Source organism: Pseudophryne corroboree, chromosome 6 (genome assembly GCF_028390025.1).
Source record: "Pseudophryne corroboree isolate aPseCor3 chromosome 6, aPseCor3.hap2, whole genome shotgun sequence".
NCBI lineage: Eukaryota > Metazoa > Chordata > Amphibia > Anura > Myobatrachidae > Pseudophryne > Pseudophryne corroboree.
In genome coordinates, this window is record NC_086449.1 from 496917418 (window position 1) to 496938357 (window position 20940).

Genomic DNA, 20940 nt, shown 5'->3' on the forward strand with positions numbered 1-20940 from the left:
TGGTCTTCGTCCCTGCATCGACTACCGGGGTCTGAACGACATAACAATAAAAAATCGTTACCCGTTGCCCTTGATCTCAGAGCTATTTGACCGGGTTAAGGGTGCCTCTGTCTTCACCAAGTTGGACCTTAGGGGAGCATACAACCTGATCCGGATCAGAGCGGGTGACGAATGGAAAACGGCGTTAAACACTCGGGATGGGCACTTCGAGTATTTAGTCATGCCCTTCGGGCTTAGCAACGCACCAGCAGTTTTCCAAAATTTTGTAAATTAAATTTTCAGCGATTTACTCTATAGTTCTGTAGTAGTCTATTTAGATGACATACTAATTTTCTCGACCAACCTGAAAGATCACCGTTCTCAAGTCCAAGAGGTGCTGCGGAGGCTTCGCCAACATCATTTGTACTGCAAATTGGAAAAATGTCTTTTCGAACAATCCTCCATGCCCTTCCTGGGCTACATAATATCTGGCTCAGGATTAGAGATGGATCCAGCCAAGGTACAAGTGGTTCTAAATTGGTCCAAACCCACCACCCTTAAAGCAATCCAAAGCTTTTTGGGTTTTGCAAATTTCTACCGGAGATTTATCAAAGGATTCTCCTCTATAGTGGCACCTATCACCGCTCTCACTCGAAAGGAGGCTAATCCCAGAGAATGGTCAACATCTGCAGACGAAGCTTTCCAACGATTAAAACAGGCTTTTACTACAGCTCCAGTGTTGAGGCAACCCGATGTCAATAAAGCCTTTGTTTTAGAAGTAGATGCTTCGGCTGATGCTGTGGGAGCAGTTCTCTCCCAACCTCTGAATGACAACAAACTTCATCCTTGCGGGTTCTTTTCCAAGAAGTTCTTACCAGCAGAAAGGAACTATACGATAGGTGAGCAAGAACTACTGGCTGTTAAGTTAGCATTGGAAGAGTGGCGGTATCTCTTGGAGGGGGCTAAGTTTCCTATCACTATTTTCACTGATCACAAGAATTTAATCTTTCTCAGGAATATTCAGTGTTTGAATCCTCGTCTAGCCCGATGGGCAATGTTCTTCTCAAGATTTAATTTCTCCCTAACCTTTCGACCTGGTTCTCAAAACCAGAAGGCAGATGCTCTCTCCCGATCCTACTCCTCTGAGGATTCCAACGACTCTCCTTCTCCTCAGCCTGTATTGGAGTCTCGGGAACTTCACCTCCACTAAACTACAGCCTCCATTGGGAAAAGTGTTAGTACCTCCTCACCTTCGGAAGAAATTACTGACCTGGGCCCATACCTCTCGGTTTTCCGGTCATGCTGGAGTCCATAAGACAACCGACCTTATCCAACGCTCGTATTGGTGGCCTGCACTGAAGTCTGATGTTTCCTCTTATATCGCCTCCTGCACCAAGTGTGCACAGCATAAGATCCCTCGTCTTCGGCCAGCGGGAGAGCTAATACCCCTAACTATTCCTAAGATGCCATGGACCCACCTTTCTATGGACTTCATCAAGGATTTACCCTCTTGTAAAGGATTTACTACTATTTGGGTAATCATAGACCGCTTCTCTAAGATGGCTCGTTTCGTACCTCTTAAGGGTCTTCCCACCGCACCCGAGTTAGCTCAGCTTTTCATTGCAGAGATCTTCAAGTCCCACGGTCTTCTGACCGAAATTGTTTCTGACCGGGGAGTCCAGTTCGTGGCTAGATTCTGGACGGCTCTCTGTGCTGCCCTACGGGTACAGTTAAAATTCTCAACGGCATATCATCCTCAAACCAATGGAAGTACAGAGAGAGTCAATCAAGACTTGGAGATGTTCCTCAGAATTCACTGCATAACCTGCGGATGTAATCTTAAATATGTTGGCATGACTACACGAAAACTCAAAGAGAGAGTCCTGGAACACCTGGGCAACATCCGTAATGCAGTAAAAGACCTTGCCCGTATGAAACAACTCACTTCTGTTGCCAGGCATTTTCACTTTCACCACAAGGGATCTATCAAGGAATTCAAAGCCTTTGGCCTAGATCGTGTCCACTTGGGCATACGAGATGGGGACATTACCAAGGAACTCTACAAGAAAGAGAGCGAATGGATTTTTCGTCTCAACAGCCTCAGGCCCTTCGGCCTGAATGAAAACATCAATTATGCTGTTTTCCTTTGAACAATCCTTATAGAATTGCAACCAGCTCCAGTTCCCTAACTCTTAATTTTTCCACCCGCCCCCCTCCCTTCCCCCCTTCCACCCCACCCCTCCGTCCCACTACAAACCCCCACTTCCCTGTCCAGCCCATCCTCCCACCCTCTCCCCACTCCCTAGATCCATACAGCCCCATATAGAGTAACACGGTCCTGATAACACTTCTGCCTCTCACATTCCCCTTTTCCCAATTTTATCTATTCTCATTTTTCATTTGTCCAACCTTCTTCCACATTCTTTATATCCCTCTATCAGTACAACACCCACAGGTACCCTTTCACTGGTCCATCCTACCAGTTTGCACCTTCCTCACTTAATCCCAACGCACATCCTTTCTTTCTCCTTTCCCACCTCTCTTAATCATTTCACCCCTCCCCCTCCGGTACATACCCCGCTCATCTTACCCTCCAGTGAGTGCCAGTGTCTCCTTTCCCCTCCCACCCCTCACCTACATTATGTCACCTTCAAACTGTCCCCCCCAATAACACCAAACACGGCCACCCATATACCCTAACCATCCCTCCCTCTACCCCACCTTATCCCCTACCCACACCCATATCCAGGCAATGATCCCGGGACCATATTTAGTACTGTAGGCTCAATTTACATTCACTGGTGTTTAACTTTTACCACATTATGTTTTATTACAATTATCATATACATCCATATTTCCCACACCTTTATTGACCCAATTAGATTTCTATCCTGTTAATGTCAGACGCTAATTTGATCAATTCCCTGATCAATGCAAATCCCATGTCATCTCCATTGTCCCTCACCAATATTCTCTACCTGGGTCTCTTTCCTATTACATTGTTCCCCTAACCTGGCTTCTTATTTATCTCTTTATTAGCGTCCCCTTCCTCCTGTTTCTTGTATTATACATCTGCCATCTACCAAGATGGCGCCTAGGGCCTTTCTGTTCTATTATATATTTTGCCCTCTACCAAGATGGCGCCCGCGATCTCGCGGCTGTTTAGGGCCACCTGACCATTCCCACCATATGTGTGTGAATAGCCAGCTAGTACCATGGCGCCTCAGACCTCACAACTCCCGCCTCCTAATCCGCGTCACGCTCCGTCACAATCACAGCTGACCGGCGCTCCGTAGCGGCAGCTGTTAGCTCCAGCCCATCGCGCCCAAATCCTCAGATAATTGGTCAGTATTTACATATGAGCTGCCTTAAAACCCCGTTCCCCACTTACCCCTCCAAACCCGGAAGTGAACAAGCCCGCCAGGGCGAAACGCGTCTTCCACAGGGGGGACCGCATATGGAGTGAACTCTTGGCTCCTGCACTGGTACCTGATGATGCCCTGACCTGCCCATTCTGATCTTTTCAACCCTGGTGATCGTATGCCCACTGCTGTCCTGTGTATAATATACACAGGCAGCAACACTATATGTGTGTTTAATAATATGTTGTATTTCACCACATATCCTAGTAGACCTGTGTAGTATACATACAGATTGCTGCTATAAGCTCTATTTCCTAACAGCAGCTGTACACACACATATATAATAATTTTCTCATAATTGTTAGATATCTCACACTGTTTGCCTGAGTTCTCACCAGCAGAGGCCAGTATATTGCTATAGGATTTTTTTTTATTCACTGTGATCCTCAGTGCTTCTTTTGTTACTGACAATACAACTGTTTCCCTGGCTTAGTCTGTGGGATTCATATACTTGATTTTCCAAACTTGAATGAAATTCCACATTCAGTTCAGGATGTATTATGATTATCATGAGATTCCTCAAATTGATGCTTAAATACCATGATTGCATTGCCTGCCCAGTCTGAGTAACAAGCTATGGATTCAAATATTGGAAAGCAATTTTTTCTTTTTCTTTTTCCCTATGTGCTAATCCCAGCGTGTACTGTTCATGGCTAATTTCTCTGGTGACACAGACAATTAACGTATTATCTATCTGATCCCTAACCCAATTTCTTACCGGTTTTTTGTACTGTCCTTTTGTCAGACAATTTAACCAAACTCATAGATTTTGCACCTCTTGCTCATGCTTTACTATTTTTCCGTGGACTCTCATCTGCGATCCACGGAGCACAGTACCACAGTTGTGGGATTTGATGAGCCGTGCCTAACGTAGAAAGTAGATCCACATATTTCCACTTTACTCATTCATCTCTTTCTTGGCTTTGCAAACTGTCTCCACACTTTTTTTCTTTCTCTTATTTCTTATATAGGTGCACTCTCATTGGTGTACTATCATATAAATTCTCTACTATCATACCACGCTGCCAATGCCCGATCTCGTCCGATCTTGGAAGCCAAACAGCGTTGGGCCAGGTTAGTACCGGGAGAGGAGACTTCCTGCGAATACCTGGTGTTGTAGAGCAGGGATTATTTCCCTTTCTATGTGAGTTGCGACGCCAACAGCAGTATCACCACTATTTCTTACTTCTATGATATTTCTTCATATTTGAGGCTTACGACTAATTATTGTGGCTTACGTCAGAAAGTCAGGTCCTTTTGAATGCAGGTGACCATTAATTCTTGAATTTAAGTAGCCCTATTGGGACGTACTTATCAAATAATCCTTTATGACCACTCCTCGGTCCCATCAATACAGATATTCTGTACTGGTCAGGGGAAATGAAGGTAAGACGATCAAATGTCTACAACCATTCCAATCACACATAGTGATTAAACAGACCAGAACATTTTTAAACTTCAATCATCATATCCTTATTTCATATGGATCAATTATATGGGTAATTTCGTTTTAAACGTCAACATTAAAAACTATGTTTTAAGTAATTCTTTTCATATGTCATAGGAATTTTCCTTTTTTTCTAAAGAGTGCGCCCACACAAGAGCCTTCTCTCTCTCCCTCTTTCCAGTACATGTACTCTCTGGCTCTGGGCGCACCACCAACAAGGACAACGTCATCCACTTAAGTAAAAAAAATGGTGTTTTTTTCTTTTCTTTCCAATTTTGGAGTGTCTATTTGTCCGATTTTGGTTCTCTCGTATCAATACTGTATCAATTTGACTGGTGCCTGATCGCCCCTTGTCTAGTCATGAGACCATTGATGAACCTGACAAAAGATAAGGGTGGTACTTGGTTAAGATCTACCAAAAAAGGTTGTTTTAAGTGACTGGACTGTACAACCTGTAGGTCCATGATCTCTGGACCAACTTTTCCACATCCACATAGTGGTGTGCAAATTCCGATAAAACATTGCCTGCACTGCCTGATGGACCATGTTATCTATCTGATTACTTGCCCTTGTGGGTTGGCCTATGTAGGCCTTACAAAAAGGAATTTTAGAGATCGAATGGCCAACCACAGAAGTACGATCCGTCAGGCAATTGAGACGGGAAGTTCGGATAAACCAGTGGCAAGACATTGGATGGAACTAGGGCACCAAATACCGACTCTCCGGTGTAGAATCATTGATTGGATACCGCCATCAATAAGAGGTGGTGATTGGGTCTTAGAATTACATAAATGAGAGGCTGAGTGGATCTTTAGGTTGGACACAATTGCCCCTGGGGTCTGAACGAGCAGTTAGTGTTGAAAAATTTCCTGGGTTAAACCAGTATGATTAGCTACACCACATTTGTTTTTAATTTTTTCATATATATACATATTCTTTAATTTTGGTATATGTGTTTTGCATGTATGTTTGTCTTATGTATACTGTATTTAGATTACACAATAATGATGTCTTTATAGCTTTTTGCTATAATACAAGTAGCCTCTTGATGTTCCCTTGCTGGTGTGAATATTTGCGTGTACTAAGAAAAATGTATTTAAGATACTCTCCTTCCAAATATATAACAGTAAATTATTAATTGGTATCGTATGTAATCTGGTGTGTGGAGCGCATGTGCGTTCCACACTGATCTACACACTGTTGATATCCGGAGTTCTGGGGGGATGACGGGAGGTGGAACGCATATGCGTTCCATAGCCGATCTTTGAGTGGAAGCGGAAGTGACGCGCTCCCGTGGACATCCGCTGTGTGGAGCGCTTATCTGTGTGAATGGAACGCACGCCGTGGCCGCGCGGCACACACATGCGGGGGTACTTAAGAGGCTCTTGTGGAACAGGTATGCTAATTCCACTGCATTAACTCTGCTTTGCTGCTACTGCTGTTGGCTTATAATGTTGAAAAGCTTGACAAAGGTTATTTGTTAACCGAAACGTTGCACAATGACTGCATGCAAACCCTGTGAAGCCTTGCATTTATTGGTACTGTGAGTATGGTATAAAAATGTTTGGAGCAAACTTCAAAAGTGACTTTTGAAATTTTTTTGGGACTTTGTCTATATATAAAAACAGACTTAAGCAACTCAAGCAATGCAAGTAAGATAAGTATTGTATCTGAATTAGAGGTCAGACAGGCTGACCAATGCGTTTCGTCATGCTGACTTCATCAAGGGATATATATATATAGAGAGATATATAGATATATATATATATGTGTAGTATGGTATGCTGGCGGCCAGCATACCAGCACCGGAATCCCGACTGCCGGCATACTGACAGCTGGGTGAGCGCAAATGAGCCCCTTGCGGGCTCGCTGCGCTTGTCACGTGTGCCACGCTATCTATTCTCTCTCCAGGGGGGTCGTGGACCCCCAAGAGGGAGAAAAGGTGTAGGTATGCCAGGTGTCGGGATTCCGGCGCCGGTATACTGTGCGCCGGGATCCCTACAGCCGGCAAACTAAATACCACCCATATATACACTGCTCAAAAAAAAAAAGGGAACACTGAAATAACATAAAACACTAAATAAGAGCGCTTGATTATTTTAAATGGTGTATTGAACGCACATACCTTCCTTTTTGAACATTTCCTGTTTTTAAGTAACATTAATAAAGTTTTTGAAGTATAAATAGGAAGTTTAAACAGACAAACAATATCCTAGTTAAAGGGTTTTGGAACCCGAAACGCGTTGGATACTATATGGTGCATAACGGAGGACATTCTATCAGTGTATGCAAACACTGACACGCTGACACGCTCCCAAGCAAGAAAACATCACGAGAAACACAAGCCGGAGCGGCCGCAGCAACGGGAGAGACGGGACCAGCTACATCCGCGGTGGACACTGATGCTGTGAACATCGAGCCGCGAGAGGTACTAATAGGGATAGTAGGGAGAGAGTTACCCGTGAAAAAGGACTGTCCAACACAATCTCAATTGGGGTACTAATACCATCAATTATCTCCGTTCCACCACCTTTTCAAAAAAGAGCTTGAACATTGTTATTAACCAAAAATTTTTTTTACATGTATGTGCGTTCAATACACCATTTAAAATAATCAAGCGCTCTTATTTAGTGTTTTATCATTGGTTTTTATTGTATGGAGCTGCTAACATAAACACACATAAGCGCGGTAATTATCTTATTATTAACTAAAATAACATATCCTAGATCTGAATTAATGAAATATTCTTATTAAATACTTTGTTCTTTACATAGTTAAATCTGCTGACAACAAAATACACAAAAATTATCAATGGAAATCAAATTTATTAACCCATGGAGGTCTGGATTTGGAGTCACACTCAAAATTAAAGTGGAAAAACACACTACAGGCTGATCCAACTTTGATGTAATGTCCTTAAAACAAGTCAAAATGAGGCTCAGTAGTGTGTGTGGCCTCCACGTGCCTGTATGACCTCCCTACAACGCCTGGGCATGCTCCTGATGAGGTGGCGGATGGTCTCCTGAGGGATCTCCTCCCAGACCTGGACTAAAGCATCCGCCAACTCCTGGACAGTCTGTGGTGCAACGTGGCATTGGTGGATGGAGCGAGACATGATGTCCCAGATGTGCTCAATTGGATTCAGGTCTGGGGACCAGACGGGCCAGTCCATAGCATCAATGCCTTCGTCTTGCAGGAACTGCTGACACACTCCAGCCACATGAGGTCTAGCATTGTCTTGCATTAGGAGGAACCCAGGGCCAACCGCACCAGCATATGGTCTCACAAGGGGTCTGAGGATTTAATCTCGGTACCTAATGACAGTCAGGCTACCTCTGGCGAGCACATGGAGGGCTGTGCGGCCCCCCAAAGAAATGCCACCCCACACCATTACTGACCCACTGCCAAACCGGTCATGCTGGAGGATGTTGCAGGCAGCAGAACATTCTCCTTGGCGTCTCCAGACTCTGTCACATCTGTCACATGTGCTCAGTGAGAACCTGCTTTCATCTGTGAAGAGCACAGGGCGCCAGTGGCGAATTTGCCAATCTTGGTGTTCTCTGGCAAATGCCAAATGTCCTGCACGGTGTTGGGCTGTAAGCACAACCCCCACCTGTGGACGTCGGGCCCTCATACCACCTTCATGGAGTCTGTTTCTGATCGTTTGAGTAGACACATGCACATTTGTGGCTTGCTGGAGGTCATTTTGCAGGGCTCTGGCAGTGCTCCTCCTGTTCCTCCTTGCACAAAGGCAGAGGTAGCGGTCCTGCTGCTGGGTTGTTGCCCTCCTACGGCCTCCTCCACGTCTCCTGATGTACTGGCCTGTCTCCTGGTAGCTCCTCCATGCTCTGGACACTACGCTGACAGACACAGCAAACCTTCTTGCCACAGCTTGCATTGATGTGCCATCCTTGATGAGCTGCACTACCTGAGCCACTTGTGTGGGTTGTAGACTCCGTCTCATGCTACCACTAAAATGAAAGCACTGCCAGCTTTCAAAAGTAACCAAAACATCAGCCAGAAAGCATAGGAGCTGAGAAGTGGTCTGTGGTCACCACCTACAGAACAACTCCTTTATTAGGGGGGTCTTGCTAATTGTCTATAATTTCCACCTGTTGTCTATTCCATTTGCACAACAGCATGTGAAATTGATTGTCAATTAGTGTTGCTTCCTAAGTGAACAGTTTGATTTCACAGAAGTATGATTGACTTGGAGTAACATTGTGTTGTTTAAGTGTTCCCTTTATTTTTTTGAGCAGTGTATATATATATATATATATATATATATATATATATACATTTTTTATTATTTTTGCCAATTATTTTTTGGCAATGAATGGGTTAATTAACACTTTCTCTCCAAAACACCAGAGTGAATGTAAGAAAGATGGATGAGGTCGAAATCGACTTAAGGTAGACAGATGGTCACATCCTCACCTCAGTAATGTCAGTGGGAATTTCCCACTGTTAGGTGGGCCACTGTCTGATCCTGCAGAACTCCGTCATCGGTCAGCCACAGAACACTTCAAGTTCTGTGTTTGGGTTGGCGGGCCGCGGGTGGGAGGACAGGACAGCGTAGGAGGATGGGCGGGCATGAGGGAGCGCGGTGTGACATCAGCACGTCACATTGCAAGCCGGACGGTGCTGGATGGGGCTGTGTCTCGGCAGCGCGACCGTCCATTACCCCCAAGAATTTCATTTTTACCCTATTTCGGGTAATTTACCCCTGTTCCCTGACCACTGGCATAAAGGCACACATTGCTGCAGCATTAGCATAAAGGCACACGCGGCTGGGCATTAGCATAAAAGCATGCAGAGCTGAGGCATTACAATAAAGGCACACGTGTCAGCAGCATTAGCATAAGGGCACGCATGGCTGCGGCATTAGCATAAAGGCACATGCGGCTTCGGCATTATCATAAAGGCACACACGGCTGCGGCATTAGCTTAAAGGCACGCGCGACTGGGCATTAGCATAAAAGCATGCAGAGCTGAGGCATTACAATAAAGGCACACGCGGCTGCGGCATTAGCATAAAGGCACACAAGGTTGCGCCATTAGCATAAAGGCACACAAGGTTGCGCCATTAGCATAAAGGCACATATGACTGCGGCATTAGCATAAAGGCACACAAGGTTGCGCCATTAGCATAAAGGCACATATGACTGCGGCATTAGCATAAAGGCACACAAGGTTGCGCCATTAGCATAAAGGCACATATGACTGCGGCATTAGCATAAAGGCACACGTTGTCGAGTGAGCCGCATTGTCACATTTGGAAATGTATTTATCATCAGTTCCTGCAGATTAGATCAAGGCTCAAGATTACAGACATGTCTGAATATCTCAGCTGAATTGTAACCAGAGCGTGAAGTAGCTATGGCATCAATTACACATTTAAAATATATGAAATGTATTTAAATTAAAATCATGCATGTGACTTAAGTAAAAGGGCACTTGGTAAACAGTCTCAAATACAAAATTATATAAAGTTTTCAGGCTGAACAGATCAAATGCACACTGGATAAAAATAAAAAGACTGTTTATTTCCGGAGCAGTAACAGTGGCTTACAGAGGTACTGTATGTTCGTAGTTGCTGTAACAGTGAAACAAAGGAAATGATGTGTTTCCTGCATTCTGCAGTATCATACCAGTGACATTGTCTTTTCCTTCATTGTCACTAGATTGTGTCATGCTGTGTGTCTGTGCGGAAATCAATTATATGTAAATATTTTGTTACATAAGATTTTATGCAATGCTTTTACCACCTTTGTGACTGGGAAGAAGGGGCTGTTGGCATTTATCAGTCTACTTTATATGGGTGTGACCAGAATATTATGCATATTTAATAAAACTATTTTGCAGGAAATCCACAGAAAACCAGGGGAAAATGCAGGATTTAGCGAGGGGAGTTTCTGTGAGGGGAGGGGGTGTTGTCTATGTATACGTATGTGTGCGTGTGTGTATATATATATATATATATATATATATATATATATACACACACACATATTTACACACACACACATACATACAACGTCTGGTTAACAAAGTCCTTATCACAAACATCTGGTTGGAGATACATCCATTTCGAGTTCTGACTGTGATCACCTGGCTGTAAAATCCTCACATCCAACTGTAATTTATGTATAAGATTGTAATATTGTTTTATATGAATTTTTAGAAGGTTGTGTCAATAACGAACGCTTAGGATAAATATCGTTTGTTTCTGTACAATAAAAACTTTTAATTATTGTCATACAAAAGGCATATTGGCTCCCACGAGAATCCATTTCTATTTGTAATATATATATATACACACACACACACACACACACACACACACACACACACACACACACACACACACACACACACACACATATATATGTATATACATTCATACATATTTACACTAACACACATACATACATACATACATACATACACAAGCACACATACATACATAACTACAAACAAATATTTACATGCACACATTGTTTTCCCCACCAGGGGCTGGGAGCAGATGGGCAGGAGCGTGAGGATGGAGGGAGCTGCTGTAGCTGAGCATGCGCAGCCAGCAGCTCCCTGCCGGGCATTCTGTAAGAAGAGAGCTACTGTACATACAGTGAAGTAGCTCTCTGTTGCTGCAGCAGGGAAGCAGCTTCACGGCCGCGATCGCGTACATGATCGTGGCTTTTAGCTGAGACGAAGACAGCTGTGTCTTCGTCTCAAAAATAGAAAATTCGGCTCATCAGGGGGGGGGGGGAGGTACTCGGAAACCCCCCCTGTGTGCGCCACTGAAAACGGACATTTTCCGGGGAACCCACAAAATCTAACTATACCCTAGGTGTAACAAGGAGAGAGGTCCTTCCATTTCCGACTACAAAAGCATCTTCCATGGGTTTCTATCATATTTAACAAGCTCCGGAATGCAAACAATTTTTAGACCTTGGCCTCAGAAGCTAATGCTTATACTGTAGTTGCCTATGGGCTACTTTTGCACGAAGTTTACTGTAGAGGGAGCCTATTGATGCCTCTGCTATTGGCCCCACTGATGGTTGTACACCAATGCACTTTACTTATAGGCATTTGCTGGGACAGAGCATTTTTACACCCGTTTTCACATTATTTTAGAATCACCTCAATGTATTAAGGGCTTTTGGAGGATTTTTTGCAAGGCCCTTAAATTCACATTTTTCCCCATACATATTCACTCAAGTAAATTGTAAAATAATACCAGGTGGAGCCTTGCGATAATAAGGTAATGCGATAATAAGATAATGCAAGTTTCTCCCATTTCACCTACTCCTGCTCTGTACCTCTTGCCTGCTGACAGGCATAGCAAAGCACAGAGTAGGCTTCTGTGATCAGCCATGTGTATCTTATAGACCAAAGGCTGATCACAGTGAAAGTAAATAGTTAAAAAGAAAATAAAAAAAAAGAAACTTGCCTGAACCCAGGGTCTGGTGATCCGTGAGTTCCCGGCAGGCTTTTTCACCTGCAGCTCAGCTGACAGCACAGATCAGCTGACTAGGGGGTCTATTCATGGGGTGTGGTTCATTAAATCGACAGTGTCTAGGTCGACAAAGTTTAGGTCGACCACTATAGGTCGACAGTCACTAGGTCGACATGGATGGAAGGTCGACAGGGTTTCTAGGTCGACATGTGCTAGGTCGACAGGTCTAAAGGTCGACATGAGGATTTTTTTTTGTGTCGTTTTCTTCGTAGAGTGACCGGGATCCCAAATTAGTGCACCGCGTCCCCTCGCATGGCTCGCTTCGCTCGCCATGCTTCGGGCATGGTGCCTTCGCTCCGCTGCCGCTTCGCTCGGCACACTTTACCGTTCCAATCGTAGTCCACGTGGATCGTTAAGTATGAAAAAATTCAAAAAAAGAATTTTTTTTGAAAAACTCATGTCGACCTTTAGACCTGTCGACCTAGAACATGTCGACCTAGAAACCCTGTCGACCTTCCATCCATGTCGACCTAGTGACTGTCGACCTATAGTGGTCGACCTAAACATTGTCGACCTAGACACTGTCGATCTTCAGACCGGATCCCTTATTCATGCAGCAGAGAAAAGCCCTGTTTTGCGTTAAACAGGGCTTTTCTCTGCCTACTGCAATTCACAGAGCGGGTTACCATGGGGCGGTACCCCCGCTCTGTGCCTGAATCGCATCACCATACCTTTGTATGGCGAGTGCGATTCATGAAGGTGCGGAAAGCTCTGCTTTCCGCTTCTCCATGGAGTTCAGGTTCGCCATCTCAGGACGGCGTAACCTGAACTGGGGTGCGGAGACGGCAGGGAAGCTCAATGCTTCCCTGATCGCTGCTCGGCACCTTGCGCTGGCTCCGCCCCCGACCTCCCAGCAACCACTGTGGCCTGCCGGGAGGTCAGCAAGCTGCGCATGCGCAAAGGGACCCGCCGCTGGACACCGCGTATCGCAGGGAGGGACCGCTGGAGAAGATCTCACCGCAGGAGCCCAGACACCGCAGTGCTTCGACCACCGCAGTGCTTCGTCGGAAGGGTGAGTATACATGAATTGCTACTTATTACAGCTATACATCGCATCGAAGCCGACAAACAGCTGAGCAAGGGCAGCAAGGAGGAGGTGACCCGGCATATGTATATGTCGGGTCACATTTTAGCAGTGGCGGGGGAAGGAGAGCAGTGACTAGTCATCAGGGCAGCAGCGGCGGCCAGTCAGGAGACCCGGCATATGCATAACTGCATATGCCCTGGTCTCCTCTGATTGGCTGGCATCAGAGAAGGGGGCGGGGAGATAGCAGTCCGCTGCCCTTCTACATTCTGCTGCCAGTCTACGCCATCCTGAAATGGCGAAACCAAAGTCAGGGGCAAAGCGGAAAGCACAGCTTTCCGTGCCTACATGAATTGCAAATACCATTCATTAGAATGGTGTTGCGATTCAGCTGCGGGGACAGGAGCAAGGTAGAGAAAACAGCTGCTAGAGGGGCGGTAAGATGCTACATGAATTAGAGGGAGCAGAGAAAAGCCCTGTTTAGCGCACAACAGGGCTTTTCACTGCTCTATGAATAGACCCCTAGGTCACAGAGAAGGAGACAGCGATCAGCAATCCTGCCGCAGGTGAGTTGAATTTTATTTCTTCTAACTAGGGAGAGGTGGCACGGGGCAGAAGCGCAGCTGGGGAACGGGAGAGCAGCCAGCAACACATACACAGTCAGACTTATACCCTGAAAAATTCTTGGAGGGGATTGCAGGGATAGAGCTTTCTTGTAAGATCTATCCCTGCATGCAATATTTGATACATGCTTGCGTATTACGCATTGCGAATTTAGGCAAATTTATCCCATCACATCTGAGATGTGGATAGTGATAAACATGCCCCTTAATGTCCAGACATGCTGGCACTTGTAATTCAACAAGTGTCATCAAGCCGAGGCAAGCTTGCAGGCACTTGTAGTCCATCTGTAAAAAACAATATTATTTAACTTATTTATATTATTAAATTTATTGACTATTAGCTTCGCATCCAAAGCCCAGGTTGTCCTTGAGAAGAGGGGACATCCTTTTTTTTTTGGTGGGGGGTGGGGGGAGTTGTGCCTACTTCCTTAGGGATTGCAGTTTGGCCAGTTTGGGTCTGGCTGCCATAATGTAAAGTAGTCCACCTGCTATAGCGTCAACCCTCCGAGTTGTTCAGCCTGGTGCTGGTTATTCTTAAATAGGGGGAGCTGTGCCCCTCCCCCTCCTATTTTCTAATACCAGTCTAGCCTTAGAGGTCTGGGACAGGTTATGGATTTGTTGGGGGAATCCCATATTTTTTTCTATTTTTAACATCTTCTATACATTTTAAAGTAACAAAATTGCATAGATTATAGTGATCTGTACAGGGATTCACCTCTGCAGCAGATTGTTGGCAGATTTACCGTTGAATCTGTTGTGGCATAGAGGTTTAAAATCCGATGGGAACCGATGTGGGCTTTTAAATGTCAGTCATGACCAATGCATTGTGTCTTTTTGGACTGCAAACTGACATCAATAATTTTCAGTCCTCGGCGGCTTGTAAAAAGACCCAAATCCGATCTTTAGAGCTGATTGGTTGGTACTTTGTTGTCTATTTCGCAAGCCTTGGAGAGAAAAAAAAGTGGATGAGGCTACCAGCTCCTGACATGGCAGTTAGGAGATGATTGGCTGGTACTTTGGCCCAGATTTATCAAGCCCTGGAGAGTGATAATTGCACGGTGATAAAGTGGAAGAGGGAGGCACTGACAGAGGGGGGACGGCACTGGCGGATAGGGGGAGGCACTGACACTGTCACCAGAACTGCTGCAAATTTACATATTCCTTGGACTTCTCTCCCCTTTCCTCTTGACTCTTCGGCTTCTTGTCCTTGGTGGAAGCCAATGGGCCCACTCCATAGCTGCCTCCCTCAGTTGGTGGATCCGTGCTGCCGGCTAATGCTCCCTGGTGTCCTCACTCAGGGGCTGGTAGGGAGCGCTAATCCCTTGCGCTGCAGTGGCTTCCGTAATCCTGTGACTGCTATACTGAGCTGCTACTGGAGAAGTCTGTAATCCCTGCGATACTTCCATCCACCCCGGCACTGCTGCTACCGCCCTGGGCACAGCACTGTCCCCTGCTGCAGCACAACAGGAGACAAGCGTGCGCCAATCCTGTCAGCTGTTCAAGCATTATGCTGACAGCAGCCAGGGATGAAACTATTCACCAAGGAGCCCAGCATAATCAAACGTTTGGCTGCTCTGAGTCCATTTTAGATCCCTGTAGGCGGTCCCCCCTGCGACCCGCCAGGCCCTAAGCAACTGCTTTGCCAGCATATCGGTAAATCCGCTACTGTGAGAGGCATGTCATAAAATGTACTTACATTCAAATGTAAATGAGCCCCTAAGCAGTTGTAGTTTAGCACATACAGTATATATATATATATATATATATATATATACATACACATAGCTGGGTTAGAGTTAAGTGGCACTCACAGGGCTTCCACTGACGATATTAATCAGGCGCTGTACACCATAAACTGTCAACGTTTCAGATTTAATTCAGAAATCTTTTGTCAGGACAAAATACAGTACAAAAGTGATCTTACCTATATACCTTCACCCCGTGATTGACTGTGCTCCGTCTGCTGCTGCTGCTCTTCGGGATGTGGTGACGTCACAGGATTGGGACGCACGCTTCAGTTCGCTCATTCCTCGCACCTCCGTTGCTAAGCAGCACTAAGCAAAAAATAAACAATGTTTTCCCCAACTAAATGGTGCCGTGTTAAATAGGCAAGCTTGATACAAAGTTACTAATCTTGTAGCAATGCAGAATCATAGTAACAGTTACTGGAAACAGTTACACTTCTCAACATATAGTATCAAATGTTATCGAACTGCTAAAAAAGGAGTAACCAGAGATAGGGGAAATTTCTAAGAATAATTATATATGTATATATAATTAAAATTATAGAAAGCAACTTAAATTGAGCTGTTCATTTAAACCAGGAGTGGGGAACCTCTTGATCCGGCCCGGCCAGGCTTACCAAACCGAGTGAGATGCCGGGCGCCCGCTGAGGTTTTGTTACTAGCGGGCGCCCGGCTTCTTCCCCTCAGCAGCAGCCAGAGGCAGGAGCTCACTCCTGAGCTCCGGCTCTGGCAGTGTGCGGCTGTGCGGTGCTATGGGAAAGATGACGTCTCTCCCATAGTTCCTAGGAGCGGACGGCCAGGCGGAGGGCAACGGTCTGGAAGCAGGAGCGGGGCTGGTGAGTATTGTGGGTTTTTTTTTCTTTTAATGTGTGTGTGTAAGCGTCGCTACTAGGGGCATATCTAATGGGGCATAACAACTGACTGGGGGCATATCTAATGGGGCATAACAACAAGTGACTGGGGGCATATGTACTGGGGACATATCTACTGGGGTATATTATTTTGTTTTTGCGAACGTGTAGGCTGTTTAGAATCACCAACAGCGTAGAAGTATATTAGCAATCAGTATAAGGGCAACTGATAATAATGGGAACACAATATAGTTTTTGGATGTTAAGGATAGAGTTGGGATATAGAGAAATATTGGATTACAAGAAAATGGCGCTGGTTGGTGCCTCTATTAAGCCTATATGTGAATTAAATTGTATATATTGTTTATGAAATGTTTGGAATTTATTTTTTTTCTGATATGTTAAACTGCAAAATTGATGTATCGATTTATGTATTAATTCAGTGAATTTCCACGTAACTAAGTCCATAGACAAATCATGTCTATAATAGACTACAGGTGTATTAGATCCTGATGGGTATAAATCAACTGCTAGTAAGATCGGGGCCACACCCCATGACGAAGTCCTCTGACGAAACGCGTTGGGCGTGGCTTATGGAGCGTTGGATGTTCTGACGTCACCTGGATGGTCCCTGTGTAGTTACGAGCGTTGCTCATGGCACCTGAAACCCGCTCTGCAAGTGACTACGGGAGAGAGCTTTCTGGAGGCTTATTTACCGTTTGAGAGCACTAAGCAGAACATTTGAAGCTAAGATGTATTGTGATTAAAATGAATCTTTATTTTCCTACTCACACCTGCGCCCTCCACTTTCTTTTCATTACATGTGTATTAAACCAGTGGCTCTGGTTTTACTACAGAGATAGCGGCAGGATACATCTATCCTTGGGATACAGACTACTTATTAACCTACCTATATGTGAGACTGAGTCAGATCTGAATGCGCAGCTTATGACTAATCCAATATTATATATATATTTATACTGTGTGTATGTATATATATATATATATATATATATATATATATATATATGGGAAACACTATTTGATAATAAAAAAATATTGGATCATTGGGCCTAATTCATGTTTGTACTCACATGCCTAAGCAGCTGTGAATTTTCAGGCTAAAGAACTGATAAACATGAAGTGAATCTGCCACCCAGAAAAGAATATAGACACACACCAGAGCCACCGTAAGTCCTCTGCATCTGCGTGCACAAACGCAGCACCAGCGCAAAAGTGAGGAACAGTGACTGCTTAAACTGGTCTATGGCTACGCGGGACTGGCCACAGCAGTAGCAACATTGGCGCCATGTTTCTCAATGTACATGATCGCAGTTGAAGACAGATACACGCCCTGAAACAGGGCATGACACACCTGTGTTTTGCCGCCACTCCCAGTCACCTCCCACAAACGGTCCTTTCCAGTGAATCACTCTATGTTAAAAATCTCACTGTGCGCACAACTGCAAAGATGCGCAGTGCATTCACGGGAAGATTGCGTGAACATCAACATTGCATACAAACATGAATTAGACCCATCGTGCCTCTAAGCAATGCAGGTAAATGATTCCATGTGAATGTTTGTATCTCTGATTTATTTTTTCCCAAGTATATAACAGCTACATAATGTGGGTAAAGCACAATAAGGGAGATTGCTAGACTCTTCATGCTGTCAGGGTTATTGCTACTATTTCAGGGAGTCTCCCTGACTTTCTGGAAGAGTTGGCAAGTATGATGTAGACACTCCCTGTTTGACCCTCCCTGTCTGTGTGTCCTGGTTATGGATCAATGGGTTGACCTGAATTAGGTCGACAGTCAATATCTCGACCACTATTGATTGACATTGACATGGTCGACCCAGGAAAAAAGGTCAACACATGGAAATGGTTGATATAAGAAAGGTCGATACAAAAAGGTCGACATGACATTTTTATACTTTTTTGGTGTCATTTTTTGCATAACATGACTAGGAAACCCAATGAATGCACTGCGTCCCCTGCCTTGCTTCACTACCGCTGTGCTCGGCACAGGTTACTATTCCCATCGTAGTCCACGTGTATGAAAAAAGATTAAAAAATGTGTTTTTTAAAAACAGGTTGACCTGTCCCGTGTCGACCATTTTAATGCATCAACCATATTAATGTCGACCAATAATGGTTGATCTATTGACTGTCTACCTAATCCATGTCGAACTACCATCCGGATACTGTGTCCTTTTCTGTATGTTTGCCAAATTGCTAAACATATTGATTGTCTAATATGAATAACCTTTACCTCAGTCTGTACTTTCTAGCATAATACATTGAATATATCTTCCATCATAATTGCCTAATTTCCCGCAAGTTGCGGGAGGCTACCAATTTTTGGGGTAGTCCCCAACACCCACAGAAGAATGGCCGAAACTCCTGTATCCCATCCGCTTCCTAGTGAAGCGGGCAGGATGAGGAGATTATATCTGGGAATTGTGGCTCCATATGGAGGGGGCGGGGTTAAATGATGCAAATAAATTGCATTATTAAGCCCCACCCCTAATGAGTTGCAGCATACTGTGAAGGGGACCGGGGCATAATGACATGACAGTCTGCCCTCCCTTAAAGTGGCCAGCAGAGTCTCCTCTCCGGGCATCTCCTGGAGAAGAAACTTTAACAGCAGATAAGTATGTATTATATAAAGTATCAATACTGGTTTCTGCACTCTCATATTTGTTGAATTTTGATTTTAAAATATAAAGGTTCACTTTCTAACCTTTTCTACATTCTCCTCGTTCGTCTGTATAGAAGAGATACATGATCTCTTGCACCCTGTGTGTACATAATTTGGTGTTAGTATCTTGGTCCCGAAGAGGGACATTTACGTGTGCTGATGGTGTGTGCCCGAAACTAGAGGTTGTGACCTCATGACCAGGGGGTGTGACCTCACAGGAAGTGCCAAGATAGCGAGTAATGCCCCCGTAATGCCCCTGTTTCATCACTTAGGGGGCATGCGCACAGCGGCTATTCACATGCAGCAAGTGAGAGAGGAGTTCCCAACTGCCCTCCCCCCTACTGCGGAACAATGCGACTCGCACGTAAGACTCCGTTTTTTTAAAGAGGGCGATCACCACCAGATTGTATAAAAAATAACACATTTTATTCCACAGTGTTGGAATAGTCTCCAAAACATACAAGACAGTTCATAAAACAATTAAAATTTACATAAAAAGGTGACCACCGACGCGTTTCGATCCTATAGAGGATCTTGTTCAAGGTACCTTGAAAAAGATCCTCTATAGGATCGAAACGTGTCGGTGGGACTACTTCATTCCATGGTGTACCTGTCCGGAAAAGCGGTGAGACATTTTTTTCCTCCTTTGGATCCATTTAACATCTAGGAAATTAAGTCTCTTCTATCTGGACACAAAGGGTCACCTTTTTATGTAAATTTTAATTGTTTTATGGACTGTCTTGTATGTTTTGGAGACTATTCCAACACTGTGGAATAAAATTTGTTATTTTTTATACAATCTGGTGGTGATCGCCCTCTTTAAAAAACCGGAGTTGATGTGGAACTAATGAGGAGGACGCCTGAGGTGTATATTATACGCAATCAAAACAAGTGGACCACAGTGAGTCGAATGTAGAAGGTGGAACCCCGATATATCTACCTGTATGGTGATTTCAATCAAAGAAAGATATATAATGAAAGGCCTTTAAAAAGCTCTTTTTTGTGAGTGTTCTGTGTAGGGGGACAACCCCAAAAACAGTTTACACAGGAGAGGTGGTGGGATAATTCCAGAAACTTGTCAAGAAGTACTGAAATACTGTGGAATATCATCACAGGATTATACTATTTTTAAGCTCATTAAACCAGCACTCAATTGTGAGTGTTTTGTGTAGTGGGTTACCCCGGTAATAGTATATATAGGAATGGTGGTGGTAGAGCTCCAGGAATCTATCAAGAAGTGTTGAAATACTGTGGAATATTGTAACAGGATTACACTATTTTCTTGTGTTTGTTCTCTCTTTCATGTTACTGAACCCTCACCTGTGAAGATAACAAGGAACTCATTTGTACAGGGGAGTAGATATTTTTCTTCCTATACTTAAAGGTGCATACACACGGAGAGATTTTGGCTATGAGAGATTTTGACTAACTTTTCCCTTGAACTGGCAGTAGGAGATTTTGACTAACTTTACCAGAGATTTTGTCTAACTATGCAAGAGATTTTGGCTATGGGAGATTTTGGCTATGGGAGATTTTGACTATCTCATTTAAATAAGGGGATGAGTGTCATATATAGGACGATTTTACAGGGTGGCTGGTATTTAAATAGCTAAAAGTTAAAAAAATA

At 44.3% G+C, this 20940-nt stretch overlaps 1 pseudogene; it reads left to right on the top strand.

Moving 5' to 3' along the window:
• The first annotated feature begins 4405 nt into the window (after nt 1-4405).
• LOC134937678 (5S ribosomal RNA) lies at nt 4406-4524 on the top strand (annotated as a pseudogene).
• The last annotated feature ends 16416 nt before the right edge of the window (nt 4525-20940 follow it).